A 12,425-nucleotide genomic window follows, 5' to 3' on the forward strand; every position below is an offset into this window, starting at 1 on the left:
TTAAAGAGACCGCGCCGTTTGATGAGTCAGTCAGTCAGTCAGTTCGCCCGTGTTTTGCGACGTATTCGCCTGTGCTTCGGCTGGACTCCCGGGGTTCACCCGCTGCTGGCAAGCCCACGGACTTTCAAGGGAGCGGCGCTCGTCTCGTATGGCGGCCACATCGTGACTCTTGAGGCGTCGGACTGCAACAGTGCCCGGTGAACAATTTGGTGTTTGTTTATGTACTCTCTCGTGTTTCATCTGTTGTAAAGCCTCTACGTTATTGGATACCTGTGTAATTGCATGCTCAGCGTTTGTATTCTGTGAACCTCTCGTCTATGTATTTCAAGTGATCTTGTGTATGCCATTGTATCGTCTCTTCCTGTGCATAAATTGTGTTTTGTTTGTTACTTCTGACTCCGATCTTTACTCTGGTTTGAACCGGCGACCGCTGGGCACCAAACGACCACCCCCTTTTGTCACTACAAGGTAGTTGAATTCCGGCTGAGCTTGCCACGCAGGTCGAGGGCATCTCCTTCGCGACCGGAACAGCTACCCCCACTCACTCTAAGGGTGTCTGGGAGTGTGCGCACCGTTAAGGGCGCATCGTTAATAATACCCCCTAATTATTAACGGGTGACAATTATTCTGGCGTCCGCGACAGGACGTTTGGTGCACTCAAGCTTAGAGGACGGAGAACGAGTTAGAACAGTTTACGAAGAGGTCGTAAACTGTGTAGCAGCAGAGCGATAGCGAGAGGTTGTGCCGCGCGGAAGCGTTTAGACGAGGTTCGCTAAGCAGTCTTTAGGTTACACCCAGACGGTTCGCGCTTCAGATATGAATCTGAAAGAGTTGATTGAGGCTGGCACCCAGCTGAGATTGTCCGGTGCCGAACTGCGCAAATGGGTTAGCCAGAGAGAAAAAGAAGAGAGAGAGAAGAAAAGGAACGAGAGAGGGCTCGAAAGGAAGCCGAGGAGGAACGAGAGAGGGCTCGAAAGAAAGCAGAGGAAGAAAGAGAGAAGGCTCGGAAGGAGCGTGAAGAGGAATTTCAGCGAGAGAAGGAATTACTGACTATGAAACTTCAGCTCCAAAACTCCGGGAACAGCAACGGTTTAGCTGAAGTGCATAGCTGCAGTGAAAGACATAGCAGCTTGCGGATAGACGCAAGTAAATTGATTCCGAAATACGACGAGAGAAGAGACGATCTCGACGCGTTCCTCTTGCGTTTCGAAAGGATCGCCGTAAATGCAAATTGGACAGACAGTGAATGTGCTACCATCTTGAGCACTTTCATAGCGGCGAAGCATTAAGTGTGTTTGGAAGACTTCCTCCTGAGGATGCAGGCAGCTATAACAAAGTGAAGGCTGCATTACTTAAAAGGTTTAGATTTACAACGGATGGGTTTCGAGAGAAGTTCAGGACTGGAAAACCTATGGACGGTGAAACGGCAACACAGTATGTTGCGCGATTGAGTCATTATTTTGACCGCTGGACTGAACTCTCAAAAATTAAACTGGAGTATGGCGCACTTCGCGAACTCCTAATTAAGGAGCAATTCCTGGGCAGCTGTCACCCTGGTCTGTCGCTTTATTTAAAAGAAAGAAAAGCGAATAACCTGGAAGAAATGATGGATCTCGCAGACCAGTATTTGGAAGCCCAGGGAGGCGAAAATTTGAGCAGGATTGTAAATTTGGAAACCCCTCGAAAGGCCGAATTCCGACAGACACAACCTATTGTAAAGTCATCCCCGAGGTGCTATCTCTGCGGACAACTAGGCCACATCGCACCTAACTGCCGTAAACTCGTCACCAACAATCCATCCTCGTGTTGGAAATGCGGACAGAAGGGCCACAAAGCGATGTCGTGTCCCGACGCTGACAGGGCAGCTCCGCAGGCGGTATGCGCGAGGACTCCGTCAGAGTCGGAATATCGCCTAGAGGAAGAAGATGCCGATGGCTTTGTTGAGCTTAAGAACGGCAAGAAAGTCCGCGTGGTGCACGACCTAGAGGAGGAGGAAGCAGAGAGAGGGGTTAATCGGAAGGACAAGAAAATCCGGGTGGTGAACGCCGTAGTACATGCACAACCTGGATCTGCGGTGAATCGGATGCCGGTTTCGAGGGGAAAGATAGGAAGAAAGTCAGTGTCTGTGCTACGAGATACAGGTAGTAGTGCCGTAATCGTGAAACGAAGCTTGATTCATGAGAGTGATCTGACTGGCGAGAAATGCCCTGTGAGGCTAATTGACGGCTCAATTCAATTACTCCCTGTGTCAAAATTGGAAGTGCAGACGCAATACTATTCTGGAAAACTGACAGCCCTGTGCATGGAACGCCCTATATACGATTTAGTGTTGGGAAATATCAAGGGCGCAACATTTCCCGAGGATCCTGATCAAGGTCCTGCGCCTGTGCGCTGCAAGGAATCTAAAAAGAAAAAAGCAGGGCGAGGAAAGAGAGGCCATGAGAAGCCGGAAGAAAAGACTCGAAACATGAAGAAACAAAAGGAAGCCTCTCGGGAGGAAGCCGAAAAGAAAGGGACGGCTCAGAAAATTAAGTCAGGAATGCCTAGGCCGTCGTTGATGCAGGTAGCCCAAGTGTTTGTCCTACTTATGGGGGCGTTACTTGGGATATTTCACCTTCAGCGGAAGGAATACCGGTGCCCAGGAAAGAACACTATTACAGTGATTCTTTTTGTTGGTCTGTGCGCATTGGCACAGGTTCCCGTGTATCCGTCGGCGCTACTGGTTGTAGGGGCAATTATCGGCACACATTGGTTGTGTGATTTGCAAGAGGATAAGTCATCCCTCTGGGAATTTTCAGTAGCCCGATCGGAGAACATAGCATCTCAAATGCGAGAGACTAGAGCGAAGACAGAATCCCTGGCGGACAGAGGCGTGTCACGCACTGATCGCGGGTTAGAATTACGCTCGGAAATTTAAGTTTGTGCGCTTCGCATTTGAGCGGTGTGTTGTTGATTCTTATGTGTATCTGACGACAGAGTGTTGCTATGTTTGTGAACATCATGGCATTGAGGTATGAATTTTGTAATGTGTTATGGCAGTTGTGAAATTTGTGCAATGTGTGTGACATGGTCATTTGCCCCATATACTTGTGAGCGTATGCATGTGCGCGCGATGTTCGTGGTTGTTGTGAATATTGTGGGACAATATTCTTTAAGGGAGGGGCAGTGTCACGAAATCGGCGCCCATTTTCATCAAGCCGGTACAGCGCTAGGCGCGCGCGGCGTCGCGTGGAGAGCATGGAGAGAAATGCCCCTTCCCCGCGCGGGAGAGCGCGTAGCTTTGTACGCGTTGCCGTGACCCTCTTTCCCATTGCCCGGGGAGGACGGTGGTTCATCGGCCTGGAATGTGCCAGGCCTTTCGAGAACTTTCTATGGGACCTGGCCAATGACTACGCGCGGCTCAACGGGAGGAGAAGAGGGAGCTATAACCAGCGAAGCTATGTGTATGTGCGCGCTAGCTTTGACGCGTGCTAACAAACAGACGCGGCGCGCCCTATTTAAAGAGACCGCGCCGTTTGATGAGTCAGTCAGTCAGTCAGTTCGTCCGTGTTTTGCGACGTATTCGCCTGTGCTTCGACTGGACTCCCGGGGATCACCCGCTGCTGGCAAGCCCACGGACTTTCAAGGGAGCGGCGCTCGTCTCGTATGGCGGCCACATCGTGACTCTTGAGGCGTCGGACTGCAACAGTGCCCGGTGAACAATTTGGTGTTTGTTTATGTACTCTCTCGTGTTTCATCTGTTGTAAAGCCTCTACGTTATTGGATACCTGTGTAATTGCATGCTTAGCGTTTGTATTCTGTGAACCTCTCGTCTATGTATTTCAAGTGATCTTGTGTATTCCTTTGTATCGTCTCTTGCTGTGCATAAATTGTGTTTTGTTTGTTACTTCTGACTCCGATCCTTACTCTGGTTTGAACCGGCGACCGCTGGGCACCAAACGACCACCCCCTTTTGTCACTACAAGGTAGTTGAATTCCGGCTGAGCTTGCCACGCAGGTCGAAGGCATCTCCTTCGCGACCGGAACAGCTACCCCCACTCACTCTAAGGGTGTCTGGGAGTGTGCGCACCGTTAAGGGCGCATCGTTAATAATACCCCCTAATTATTAACGGGTGACACCGGGCACCATAATTCCTTTTCAAATACCCCTCAAAACCTCATACCTGTTCTATCCCCACAATACCCTATGCTTCATTATTCAGGCTAGTGCTTACTGGAGACTTTAACCTACTTGGCATAGATTGGAAAAGCATTTCAGTCTCGGGTACCGAAGATGCAGATAGCGCTCGCCTTCTTCTTGACACCATATTTTTTCATGATATTAAGCAAATTGTAAATGACCCAACACGCATTACTGAATCGACGCAATTGGTTCTTGACCTTGCATTTCTCAAACATGCCCGATGACTACGCAGATAGTACCACAGATGGAATTTTGGACCACAAGCTCATTCACGTAAATGTGAAATTAGACAGTAAAAAGCCCATGCATTGTCGCGAAACTTTTCGTAATTTTTTAGCTGCCGACCATGAGTTCATTCTTGATAATTTACACTTCTCCTTTTCTGAAGTCGACCAGAGAGCCGATGTCTCGTATCTTTGCAATAAGTTTAAAGCTTTATTTCTATCATGCATTAGAAGTTTTGTTCCACTACGTCATAAGACGGCAAAACGTCGCAATCCGTGGATTAACCGCGATATAATTAATTTAAAACGCCGTATTGGACAAAGACGGAAAACGAAGGGAAACGCTTCCACTGAACTGGTTGCCCTTAAGGACGAACTGCTTAATAAATTAAGGAACGCACGCAGCAAGTTTTATGGTCAAACTTTAACAAATTTCTTAAAAGTGTCGCCCCAAAAGTTTTGGCGCTTCCTCTCTGTAGTGCGGACGCGTGTTCCACCGCTCCTCCGATTGCACGTGGCTACCGGAAACGGACGGACTGGCGACAGCGGGAGCTTCCGAAGCGTCAAATAGATGAGTTCTTTCTTTTTATTAACCTTATTTTGTTTTCAGCTAGTTAGGTTAGGTGCCGCCAAAAGAATAGATTTTAGCTCTTGGTCCTAGCGGCCTGGTTTTTCTTGCCGGCAGCTAGGTTTTCTTGGCGTTCATTATTTAGCTATCTTCTTTAGATAAATATTTTTTTTCTAGGCTATTGGCATTCGCAGAATTTGTTTTTAACGCGTGTTTTTTTTTTTTTTTTTTTGCGAAGTTTATTGCCTCAGGGCATAAGAGCGCATTGCATAAGGCCATAACGCGTGTTTGCTAGTCGTTTCTTGTGTCTTCTTTTGGCAATCTATATATTCTGAGAATTCGTAATAGATATAGTTCAGTCGAAGAGCGCTTAAGATGTGCAATCAAAAGAAGGTAAAGTGTACTAAGTGTGAGGCGCAGGTTAATCTCAAGGAAACGCGTTTTGACTCTGTAGGTGAAGCGGAAGGCAGCAACTTTTTGTGTCGGTGTTGCGTACTGAGTGCGCGTCTAGATAGATTTGATCAAGAAAGGGGCAGTTCTCGTGTGGATGATTTAGAAAATGAAGTAAGTTTGTTAAGAGCGGAAAATCAGAAACTGCCTCGACAGCTTTCTCAAATGGAAAAGAAAAAGGCCGACTTTATCCTTGGAACCAACGAGGATGAACATTCCAATGCGGGCCACGTGGCAGGGGCCAGCACTGGCGTGGAAGGCATAAGCAAAGTAGGTCAGGCGGATCCGAACCGTCAGAGTTATTTAGAAGCAGCTAAGACGCAGGAAAAAAAGGAAGAAGTAAGGAAGAATGAAAATCCCAGAGATAAGGACACAGATAACTGAAAGCAGGAGCCAACAGTTGGGAGAGGGAGAGAGAAGGCCCAGGTGCTTATCACCGGAGATTGTAACATGAAAAGGTGCAAGCGAGATATCTTGGAACGTGTAAGGGGTGATAAGAGAGTGTTGGTTGAAGCCTTCCCAGGGAGAACAATGAGGGCAGTGCTAAAAGAGAGTAAAAATAGGCTGTTGAATTCCGCAGAGCGCAGTATGGTAATAGTAGCCGCGGCGCTAAACGATGTCCTAAATGGTGACGCTGCAGTAGTGGTGGAAAGTTTAGCTAAGGGAGTTGACGAGATCAGGGAGATAGCACAGCAGACGCAGATAGTTGTATGCACAGTACCAGAGGTGCTAGGATTGAACGGAAAGATGGAAAAGGACGTGGTGACAGTTAACCAGGACATAAGAAAGTTACGCCTGGAGAAGTGTTTCGAAGTGGTTGAGGTAAACAGGGAGGTAAATAAAGTAGGTTTTGGTAGGGCTTTTCAGCGAGATGGCATTCATTTTAACAGAAGGGTGGCAGCAGAGATCGGCTGGCGCCTGGCAGGCAGGGCTGTAGCTTTTTTGGGGGTCCGCGAGGACTCCGTGCACAGAGGTAGTTAGAAGTGAAGCAGAAGAAAGTGTAATAATGGAGGCTGAGCCCCCAAAAATGTCAAAGAGTAGGTCGAGAAAGAAAAGTACAAAAACGAAATTTAACACTAGGATCAGCTACATAAACATGCAAGGAAGTAGAAAAAGAGCGAAATGGCTAGAGATAGAACAGCAGTTGAAGGATGACAAAATAGGTGTGTACGCTCTTTGCGAGACTCATCTCAGGGATCTAGAAGATCCGCCGTTTATAGAAGGCTACGTCTTGGATGGGTGCAACAGAACGGGAAGGGAAAAAAAGTGTGGAGGGGTAGGTATGTTGATACACCAGGGAACAGATTGGCAAAGAATTAAATAATCTTGTAAATAGCATATCTGGGTTTCAGGAACAATTGCCGGCATAAGGACATGGCTAGGGGTAGTTTATTTAGGAACAGGACATCAATGCAGGCAAGCAAACAGGGAACTTGTTGAATGTCTCAGTGACGATATAAGCCAGTTTGGAAACGGGGCCAATATTATTCTACTGGGGGACATGAACGGCCACATCGACGATCTGGATGGATACACGGATTGTAACGGCAAGCTAATGCTATATTTCTGTGAGCCACACGATCTAGTTATAGTAAATAGACAAACAAAATGTGAAGGCCAAATCACGTGGTAATTCCGCAACAGGCAGACGACCATTGACTATTGTCTAATGTCGCAGGAAATTTATAGCAAGGTCACAAAAATGGAAATAGACGAAGAAAGGGAGTGTAGTGTGGGAAGTGATCATAAACGTATTAGTGTGCAGATGGGGCCCTTGATGAAAAGAGAAATGGAACTTAGACAAAACGTAAACGCAAAATTAAACGACGATCAAATAGCGCAGATAGCAGCAGACATAGAGGAAGCAATAGAGAAAAGCCCCATGGAAGACTGGGATTATGAACAGGTAGAACTACTCATAAGGAGGTAAATTAAGGAGGTTAAAGTAGCAAACCGCTGGAATGGAAAGAGGAAGCCACGGAGCTGGTGGAATAAGGAAATCAGGGAAGCTATTGGACAACGGCGGGCTGCTTCAAGGGAACGCCGAGTGGCAAAGAAAGCACAGGTATCTCAGGAGGAAATCGACCAAAAATGGGAATCATATCGACAAAAGAAACTTCAGGTGCAGGCCCTCGTCCAAAGTAAAATAAGACAGCCACCGATCGCTCGATGGCTGATATAAACGATGCCTCTAGAGGCGGAGCAAGAAAATTCTGGAACCATATAAGCTGGCTAGGCAAGAAGAATCAAAGAAAGCAGGATCGGGTTCAAGATAACGAGGGAAATTGTTTAAAGGGAGATAACGCAGTGAGCTACATTACATCAGTTATAGCCGAGTCATTTAAGAGGGACTTTAGAGTAAAATCCGCAAATCAGGAAGCAACACAAGGTAGCAGAATACAAAGCAGCTTAGAACTGACCAATCTAAACTGGATGAAGGCAGAAAAAAATATTCCTAAAAACACATCTACACGAATAGATGGAATTCCGATCAAGCTGTTTAATGAACTCGGTCCAAAAAGTAAGGAAACGCTGTTAAAAGCTCTGGAAACAGTCATAACGAATAAGCAAATTCCGGACAGCTGGCGGCAGAGTAAAATGAATTTGATTTATAAAGGGAAAGGAGACAGGATGCACATAAAATCCTACAGGCCGATTACCATAACATCTATGTACAGGCTAGCCATGCAAGCGGTGAAATTAAAGGTGCAAGCATGGGTTGACAGTACCAAGATACTCGGAGAACTTTAGAACGGCTTTAGAAATGGTAGGCGCTTAGATGATAGCCTGTTCGTGCTTACCCAATGCATCGAAATATCTAGAGTGGAAAATAGACCTTTGTATTTGGCCTTCCTGGACATAAACGGGGCGTACGACAACGTAAGCAGGGAACTCCTGTGGAACATATTAAAAGAAGAAGGTATCGGTTATGAGATGATAGAGTTCCTACAGGAAATATACCGGGATAACAAAGTAGAAATTACGTGGGAAGGGATAAGAAGTACGGAGGATGTCAAAGTATGCAAAGGATTAAGACAAGGCTGTCCTCTATCACCGGTGCTGTTCATCTTTATATGATAAACCTGGAACGGAGGATACAAGACAGTAACCTAGGTTTTAACCTGTCATATAGATTAGGTGGAAAGGCGGTAGAGCAGCGCCTCCCCGGTTTGATGTATGCAGACGATATTGTGCTGCTAGCTGAGAGTCTGGAAGAATTGCAAACTCTAGTTAAGTATTGCGGAGACGAAGGGGACGCTCTAGGCTTCAGTTTCAGCGCAGTTAAGTCGGGTCTGATGATTTTCAACGGCTCAACTGATCAGGGTCTTAAAATACAAGCCCTTGAAATACCTAGAGTAGCAGAATATAAATATTTGGGGGTATGGGTAAACGAAGGATTGGCATACATTGGAAAGCATGAGCAATCACTTAAGGTCAAAGGGCGAAGGAATGCCGGGATAATGAAGCATAAGGCATTGCGGGGATACAATAGGTAAGAGGTTTTGAGGGGTATTTGGAAAGGAATTATGGTGCCCGGACTTACTTTCGGAAGTGCGGTTTTGTGCCTAAAATCAGAGGTACAGTCGACATTAGAAACAAATCAGAGATCCGTTGGACGATTAGCACTAGGTGCCCACGGCAAAACTACAAATGAGGCGGTACAAGGAGATATGGGCTGGACATCTTTCGAAGTGCGGGAAGCTCAGAGTAAAATATTATATGAGGAACGCCTGAGGAAATTGGACAGTAACAGATGGGCAGCTAAAGTATTTAAATACCTGTACCTAAAAGGCGTTGACTCACAATAGAGGAAAAGAAGTAGGAAACTGACTAGTAAGTATGTTAGTAACAAGGACGGAGAAATAAAGAGCATTAAGCAACAGGTGAAAAACACAGAAGGTAAAAATTGGATAAATTCGATGGAAAAGAAACAGAGTGTGGAATTATACCGAAAGTGGAAAATGCAGATCAGGAAGGAAGATTTCTTTGATAACTCAAGAGGTAGTGCCCTACTTTTTGAAGCTAGATCAGGGTGCCTTAGAACACGCAGCTACAAACAGAAATTTAACAATGGAGATGACGTATGTGCTGTATGTGGAAACTCCAGTGAAACAATTCACCATATTATACTCGAATGTAATGGTATCGATCCGGAAGTTGGTGCAGGCGCAATCACTGTTCCTCAAGCTCTGGGGTTTAGAGCTAACAGTGGCCGGGTGAATAAACCGGCGGTGGAAACTAGCAAAAAACGACTGGAAGATTGGTGGCTTAAAAGCAGAGAAGTGACATAATGTTAGTAATGTAGGAACAAAATTTAATAAATAGAATGATGGTTTAGTTAACCATTTTTAATCAATAATTAAGATATAGGGAGAAAAATGAGCATGATAGCTACTGCTACCACCCCATTTCAAAGGGGACGCTCCTATGTTCCATCCATCTTCCATCCATCCAAAAGAAGTGTGGAACAGCTGAAAATAAAAGGTAGCATAACTGACAACCTCACTTATATTGCTAATGAATTCAGCAGTAGCTTCCAGCTCGCCCTTGCTGGACCAGGCTCCTCGCATGTGCGAGGCCCGAATGTTATTCATTTCCCGTCTACTGCTGTAATGCCCGACATAGAGCTTAGTCGTGAGGGGATATTTCCACTCCTGCTAAATATGAAAGTAAAATCGTCACACGGCACCGACGGCATACCTAACGCATTTCTTAAAAGATATTCTGAAATAATGTCTCATTATCTTTTTGTTATATTTAATGCATCTCTTCAGCAATGATCTTTGCCAACCGACTGGCTATCAGCTAGAGTAATTCCGGTATTCAAATCAGGCAATAAATTTAATGCTGCTAATTATAGACCAATCTCTTTACTATGTTCTTGCTTGAAGATACTAGAACAAGTAATAGCCCATCACATATCTTACCACCTCGAATTTAAAAGCTTTTTCGTCGCCTATCAACATGGCTTTCGAAAAAGGGTGTCAACCGTCACGCAACTTTTATCGGTCATTCATGACTTTGCTTCGGCCGTTGACGGTGGCAAGCAGGTTGATGCCATATTTCTTGACCTATCAAAGGCTTTCGACCGCGTGTTGCGCCCTTCGCTTATTGATAGAGCAAAGCAAGCGGGGGTTCCAGACAGTTTGACGAGATGGTTACAGGCATATTAAGCAATAGGACCCAGTTTGTGGAATGTTCAGGATATAGATCTCCTTATACTGATGTATTGACCGGAGTGCCTCAGAGATCTGTGCTAGGTCCTTTGTTATTTTTAATTTATATCCATAGCATTGCCGAAAACGCCGATGAAAGTGTAAGCGTGAAATTGTTTGCCGACGATTGTGTCTTGTACAGTGTCATAGACAATGCTTCACAACAAACTGTGTTGAATGAAAGCCTTTGTAAACTTGCGGACTGGTGTGAGGAGAGCGGTATGAAGATTAATTTTGCAAAAACTGTATCTATGTCAATAACAAGAAAGAAGAAGCCCCTTGGTTACAACTATCACATACAGGAACAGTTTATTAATTCTGTTTCAGCTGTTAAATATCTAGGGTTAACAATTACAGACAGCCTCAAATGGGACACCCACATTGACAATATTACCACGAAGGCATTCAATAAGCTTTGTTTTCTTCGCCGAAAATTAAAAGGCGCTACTCCTGGCGTCAAACTTGAAGCATACCGCTCTCTAGTCAGACCAGTTCTCGAGTATGCCTCGGTAGTTTGGGACCCGTGCTATAATAAAGATATTATCAAACTAGAGCGCATCCAGCGTCTTTCAGCCAGATTTATTTTTTCTGATTACCGTTCAACATCTTCGGTCTCTAACATGCTGAGTCAGCTTAAGCTAGAACCCCTTAAAGTACGCCGTCAGGTCTCTAGGCTGAAATTCTTCCACATGCTGTATAACAAGAAGTCTGGTTTGTCACGTGATACCTATATTTTTGCTGCACCCCTGAGATCTAGTAGATTGAACCACTCCAAAGTAGTAAGCCCCTATTTCGCCAGGACCAAACTTTAGCAGAATTCATACTTTCCCCTCACAACACATCAGTGGAACCGTTTGCCTCAATTTATTGTTGAATGCACCAATGAAAATATTGTTACGGACGACAAGGAAGAAGAAGCGGGCAGTGGCGCGGGCAGGAGCGCTCGCGCTAGGCCCGCGAACATTCATTAAACGTCATCTACCATCGCCATTGGTCATATTCTGTCTCCTGTCTTCATCGGCTTACCGCTTCGTAACATTTGGTGGAGGTGCTGGGTGAGGCATCCCCATCCTCGCCTTGGAGCATCGACGCCATCTTCAAGCCGGGACCATCACCGAGGGCCCAGGGACATCGCCGAGCAGCTTCGCCCCAGCCCTTCAAGCCCAGACCTGAACAACTACCACCGCCCAGCCCCCAGCCCGGACCTGAAGACAAGGAGAACAGACATACCGATCAGAACCGAGATGAAGGACCCGAAAGACCCGAATGACCCGAAGGAACCGATGGACACGAGCACGCAACCCCCGCCCAAGCTGCCCGACGTAACCTCGAGCCATCGGTCCCATGGACTCTGGTGACGGATGGTTGACAGCTCCAAGGGAGGCGGATCACCCACGCATCAGACATCGTACCGGCAAGCCGTTCTATTCTTGCTTCTTCCTCTTCTTCTTCAAGCATCCAGACACGCCCATCATCATGCCATAAAATCATTAACATCGCTAAACTTCCTCGTCCACGATCAGGACGATCGCTCGGTGGCCCCGGGTCATGTTACGGACAGCAAGGAAGAAGAAGCGGGCAGTGGCGCGGGCAGGAGGGCTCGCGCTAGGCCCGTGAACATTCATTAAACTTCATCTACCATCGCCATCGGTCATGTTCTGTCTCCTGTCTTCATCGGCTTACCGCTTCGTAACAATATGTTTGCTCAACTGTTATTGCAGAACATGTAACCCCTCTCCTGCTTGGGCAGCGCTGCTGCCTGCAGTATTTGGAAATAAATAAAT

This window comes from Amblyomma maculatum, chromosome 10, assembly GCF_055883805.1.
Source record: "Amblyomma maculatum isolate TAMU_Amacu chromosome 10, ASM5588380v1, whole genome shotgun sequence".
Taxonomy (NCBI): Eukaryota; Metazoa; Arthropoda; class Arachnida; order Ixodida; family Ixodidae; genus Amblyomma; species Amblyomma maculatum.